The sequence below is a fragment of the Suncus etruscus genome, chromosome 13, assembly GCF_024139225.1.
Source record: "Suncus etruscus isolate mSunEtr1 chromosome 13, mSunEtr1.pri.cur, whole genome shotgun sequence".
NCBI classification, from domain to species: Eukaryota; Metazoa; Chordata; class Mammalia; order Eulipotyphla; family Soricidae; genus Suncus; species Suncus etruscus.
The window spans coordinates 38557107-38563492 of NC_064860.1; the positions used below are offsets into that span (position 1 = coordinate 38557107).

At 39.4% G+C, this 6386-nt stretch overlaps 1 pseudogene; it reads right to left on the minus strand.

Annotated features, from left to right (window-relative positions):
* Positions 1-203: 203 nt before the first annotated feature.
* Positions 204-302, minus strand: LOC126026909 (uncharacterized; annotated as a pseudogene).
* Between the last annotated feature and the right edge of the window lie 6084 nt (positions 303-6386).

Genomic DNA, 6386 nt, shown 5'->3' on the forward strand with positions numbered 1-6386 from the left:
GCAAAGGGTCATACTTTGGAAGAGGAACCCTGAATTCACTCCCTGGCACCAGATGATCCCCTGAGCACTGCGAGGTACAATCCAAAATACAAAAAGTTAATACACAGACTGGATGTCTTGTGGAGACTGAAATTAAGTTTTGCCCAGATCAGAACCCTAACCATATTACCTTATTTTACCTTAATTCTTACTTTCTTTTTTTTTTAAATATGGAACACTTCATGAATTTGCGTGTCACCATCACGCAGGTAATCTTCTCTGTATCATTTCAATTTTTGTATACATGCTGCTGAAGCGAGCACTTTAATTATTATTTTATTTTATGTTTTTTTGGTTTTTGGGTCACACCGGCAGCGCTCAGGGATTCCTCCTGGCTCTATGCTCAGAAATTGCTCCTGGCAGGCTTGAGGGACCATATAGGATGCCGGGATTCGAACGACCGTCCTTCTGCATGCAAGGCAAACACCCTACTTCCATGCTATCTGTCCGACTCCCTTAATTATTTCTTTTTTTTTTTTCTTTTTTTTTTTTTTTTTTTTGGGTCACACCCGGAGGTGCTCAGGGGTTACTCCTGGCTGTCTGCTCAGAAATAGCTCCTGGCAGGCACGGGGGACCATATGGGACACCGGGATTCGAACCAACCACCTTTGGTCCTGGATGGGCTGCTTGCAAGGCAAACGCCGCTGTGCTATCTCTCCGGGCCCCCTTAATTATTTCTTGACTCTAAATTCATCCACATTGGGTGGAGTGAGAGTGGGTGGAAGGGAGTTAAGCTTTCAACACATTAATTTGAGGAAGAAGGGGGCTTGGTGCTGAGGGCTCACTCCTGACTCTGATCTCAAGGATCATCCCTAGCATGAGTGAGAGAACCACATGCCATGCCGGGAATTCAGCTGGGATAATCCACAAGTGTCTAAACCTGGTTTTGATCCCTGGCACCACATATGATCCCTGGAGCCCTGTCAGGTATCATCCCCTGAGCACAGAGCTAGGAATAAGCCTTGAGCACCAAGCACCACAGCTGTGGCTCAAAAACAAAACAAAACAATAATCCAGACAAACAAACAAAAAACAGGGGACTGAGCAATAACACAGTAAGTTGGGTGTTTGCCTTGCACACACCAGACCAGGCATTCTATATGGTCCCCCTCAGCCTACCAGGAGTAATTTCTGAGCATAGAGTCAGAAACTGCCCTGAACACTGCTGGGTAGGTCCCCAAAAGAAAAACAAAACAAAACAAAACAAACAGAAACAAATAAAACACAAATAAAGGGAGATGGTTTCACCTTCTTGAAAGACCAATAAGAGTGCAGAATGTGGGGCTGGAGCAATAGCATAGCGGTAAGGCGTTTGCCTTGCATGCAGCTACCACAGAATGAACCCAGTTAGAACCCTGGCATCCCATATGATCCCCCAAACCTGCCAGGAGCAATTTTTTTGTTTTTGGTTTTTGAGTCACACCCGGTAGCACTCAGGGGTTATTCCTGGCTCTATGCTCAGAAATCGCTCCTGGCAGGCATGGGGGACCATATGGGATGCCGGGATTCGAACCACCGTCCTTCTGCATGCAAGGCAAATGCCCTACTTCCATGCTATCTCTCTGGCTTTGCCAGGAGCAATTTCTGAGCAGAGAGCCAGGAGTAACTCCTGAACGCCGCCGAATGTAACCCAAAAACCGAAAACCAAAAAAATAAAAGGAGTGCAGAGTGTAACCCTTCAGTAACTAAAAGGAGTTCACAGCTATACCCATGTAAAACTCCTCTGGCTAGCTTAATTCTATGCAATCTCTCTCTATGCAAAACTCACTGAGAAATAAGTGTTATAATCACAGAACCTCATTCAACAAATTTTAACTATGAGTAAAAATCAAATACTTGTTGACAAAAATTAAACTAAAAATAAATTGTGATTACCCATGTTTCTTTAGTCTCTGATATTACCTCACTGTGACTATAAATAAACTAAATGAAGAAATTACCAAAAAAATAATTTCTGAAGAATGAGAACATAATTATCATGGATTATTTTTGAAAAATGGGAAGAGAACCAACAAGTATGATTGTTTAAACATAGATTATAAGAAATCACTATTTAGATGCTTTTACTATACTTGAGCTACTATACTGCTTTTTTAGTAAATCTGCTTATATATATATGGGTTTGTTTCTTCTTGAACCCCACTAAATAATTCTTTCTGACTCATGGGACCAGTAGGTAGCCAGAAAAGGGGTAGAAGAAGAAAACATTAAGAGGACAAACACTCTTGGACCATATTTTTGATTATAGTTTAGTCCTGGTTCCCAAATAATGCAGAATTCCCAAATAATGCCAGGACCCCTGAAACTTGGGGCCAAAGCAATAGCACGGTGGTAGGGCATTTGCCTTGAATGTGGCAGATCCAGGATGAACCCAGGTTCGATTCCCGGGATCCCATATTGCCAGGAGCAATTTCTGAGCACAGAGCCAGGAGTAACCCCTGAACCAGGAGTAGTCCCTGAGTGCCACCAGGTGCCAACTCCCCCCACCCAAAAAAAAAAAAAAAGCAAAACAAAACAAATTCTTACAAAGCGCAGGGATCCTGATGTGAAAGTTTGACAGGAAGACTCAGGGCTAGAAGTTGCTGCTGGAAGTCTTTATTTGCTTTCTGCCTCATCAACCTCTCCCTGCACAGGAATATTGATACTTGCTCTGCAGCTTTCTGTTCCCTTTTCTGTCAACTGAAAAACAATAATTGTCAATACATATGTAGGTGTATTAAAACAAGGTACTAATTCACACAAAAGTCAAGTCAGAGTCATGTTTATCCTCAAAGGTAGGAGGTAAAAGAGAGACATACAGAGGCACCTGAATGTTCTATTTCCCAATTTGAGCAATGTGTACATACATATTATGTCCTTTTATAAAACTGTATAAATAATATATATTCTTATGTATACATGATGCAGATTTTACTTTTAAGTACACTAAAGAAGAATAAACTTAATCTTTTTATTTAAGCATTGATCATTAACTGTTGGGTTGACAAAATTTTTAGTTTTGATTTGAGTTGTTTTTATAAGATGCAAGGGTCAACAAAACAGTTTTGAATAACAGATATAACATGCGGAAAAAATGGTATAAGGAGATAATACATCTTAGGAGACTAAGATGAGAGAGATCATCTGTACAAAAAATCCTTAGTAATTGAGAAAATTTAAGGATTATGTGCAGTAGAAGCTAATGTTGGGCTATAAAGAAGTGTAAGCTGAGAGAGTTCTTACAACATTTGCTGAAGATTGGATTTCCAGATTCAAGTTTCATTAAACCATGAATTATTCAAATCTATCTTAAGCCAATTTCTGAAATGGGAAGCCTTATAATAGCACCATACCTATGCTATTAAATAAACATATCTAAATATGACCTACTTATACACTTCTCCTGTACTTTTGCCTTAATGGTACCTATTAATCTCACAATTAAAAATAATTTGAAAGGTTATACCTGGGAGTTTTCAGGACTTACTCTTAGTGCTGTGCTCTGAGGTCATTCCTGCTGGGGCTTGGGGAAACCATATGTGGTATTTGGGGTCAAACCCAAGTCAGCTGAGTGCAAGTTTCTTAATACCTGTACTCTCTCTCTAACCTAACAATATAGCATTGCTATTTTATTCTTACTGGACAGGGATCAAATCTGGACCTCACAATATAAATCAAGTGCACTGTCACTGAGCCATATCACTGGCCCCAGCATAGCTATTTTAGCTAGTAATGCATCATTTCCACAAATGTTTTAAATTATATTTAGCAAAAGGCTTTCTAATAGAATATTGCTAGTGTAATTAAATTCAGACATCAGGGCCGGGTGGTGGCGCTAAAGGTAAGGTGCCTGCCTTGCCTGCGCTAGCCTTGGACGGATCGCGGTTCGATCCCCCGGTGTCCCATATGGTCCCCCAAGCCAGGAGCAACTTCTGAGCACATAGCCAGGAGTAACCCCTGAGCGTTACCGGGTGTGGCCCAAAAACCAAAAAAAAAAAAAAAAAATTCAGACATCATCAAACACATGTAGGTGATTTTTAATTTCCTCCTTGGAAATTAGCCAGATTTAGAAACGACATAATCTATTTTATTGAGACTAACAGACCACAGAAGTATATATGCATATATATCTAGTAAAATAGATATACATAAATACATATCTCTAGTAAAATAATTAGCAGTTTAGCACTTATAATCATGGATATGTGTTAATTCTGTCCACTAAAGGTGAGAATAGAAAATGTTTTCATTGTGTTTAGAACCCAGTGACAAAGTCATAATTTTAAGAAAAATAAAAGTAATTTTTACAACAATCCTCAGAGACAATGAGAGGAGGGCTGGAACTTCCAGCTCACTTCATGAAGCTCACCACAAAGAGTGGTGAGCGCAGTTATAGAAATAACTACATTGAGAACTACCATAATCATGTGAATGAATGAGGGAACTGGAAAGCCTGTCTAGAGTACAGGTGGGGGTGGGGTGGGATGGAGGGAGATTTGGGACATTGGTGGTGGGAATGTTGCACTGGTGAGGGGGGTGTTCTTTACATGATTGAAACCTAATCACAATAATATTTGTAATCAAGATGTTTAAAAATAAAAAATATTTTAAAAAAGAACTATAAAATACATAGGAGAGAGAGAGTGGGAGAGAGGAGAGAGAGTGTGTAGCTATGTTGTTTGGAAATGATAAAAGAATACTATATATCTGTGAGTATACCTTAGTCCACAAAATTACAATAGATACAACTCCTAGAAAATAGCATCATAGAGCTTTCTGACAATATTTATAATTAATAAATTATTCAATTAATTTTTTATTAATTTTTGGTCCACAGATGGCAATTTCCAAGGTTAGTTCCTCACTCTGCACTCAGAAATTGCTCCTGGTAGTTCTCAGGGGACCATATGGAATGCCAGGGATCAAATCTAGGTTAGCTTTATGCAAGAAAAATTACCTAACCACTGTAGAATTACTCTGGGCCCTTACGATTAATTTTAACACATACACATGCAAAACATCTGCAAGATTTTTGTAAATATTTATTATTATCACCATAGACCTTGTATTAGTGGTGTAGAACAACTACAAGTAAACATGAAAAAGCTGATAATTCAATTTTAAAATGTGAAAAATACAAATATTTCATATAGCCAATAATATATTTGCACTCAACTTCATCAATCATAAGAAAAAAATCTAAACAGTGAAGAATGACAATATCTTCCTGATAGAAAATTCTATATAGGTTTGCTGTCCAGGAGCTGAATGGAAGACATTGAAAATGAGGAATAAACAGATGGGTATGTGATGGTCTTAGGTCCAGTTTACTAGCCCGTGAATGGAAAAGGCCTTATATAAAAGATATAAACTTATTTAAACCACATAATTCTTGTATTTCTGACACTAAATCTGAATCTAATACTAAAAGGTATTTTTATTACCCTTCTTTTACTAATGTAAATACAGAGAGGTTATTATGAATTCAGTGTCAAAAAGTTGCTAAATAGCAGAGTTGGGATTAGAAGCTGGAAAATCTAATTTAAGAGTTTATGCTTTTACCTACCAGGTTATTTAGTCCTCCAGATATTAAAGTCTACTGGAATAAGAGCAACTTGTGATTTTTAAAATATGAGATCATTGTTGTATAAAATTCTCAAGATATAAAGGGGATAGCAATAAAATAGCAATGCAGGTTATTTTAGGTTTTCAGTCTTTGGTCACAAATAGTGTTCAGAAGCTCCTTTTGGATCTGTGGTTAAGGATCACTCTTGGTAGTGCTCAGGAATTCATGTGCAGAACCGGGGATAGAACCAAGGCTGGCAGTGTGAAAGGCAACTCTCTTACCCACTGTACTATCTCTCCAGTCCCCATACAGCTATGTTTTCTTCAGGGGTTACTCCTGGCTTGGGGGACCATATGGGACGCCGGGGGATCGAACCGCCATCCTTTCAAGGCTAGCGCAGGTAAGGCAGGCACCTTACCTCTAGCGCCAGCGCTCGGCTCCAATTAATGAGTTTTTTTTTTTTTTTAGCTCCTGGCAGGCATGGGGGACCATATGGGACACCGGGATTCGAACCAACCACCTTTGGTCCTGGATCGGCTGCTTGCAAGGCAAACGCCGCTGTGCTATCTCTCCGGGCCCTCATACAGCTATGTTTTAAGGTCTAGAAAGAAGTATGCATATACATACATTTAGTTAAATGTCTAATTGTAATTCAGAAAATCTTTTTTTTTTTTTTTTTTTTTGGTTTTTTGGGCCACACCCGTTTGACGCTCAGGGGTTACTCCTGGCTATGCACTCAGAGATCGCCCCTGGCTTGGGGGGACCATATGGGACGCCGGGGGATCGAACCACGGTCCGTCCT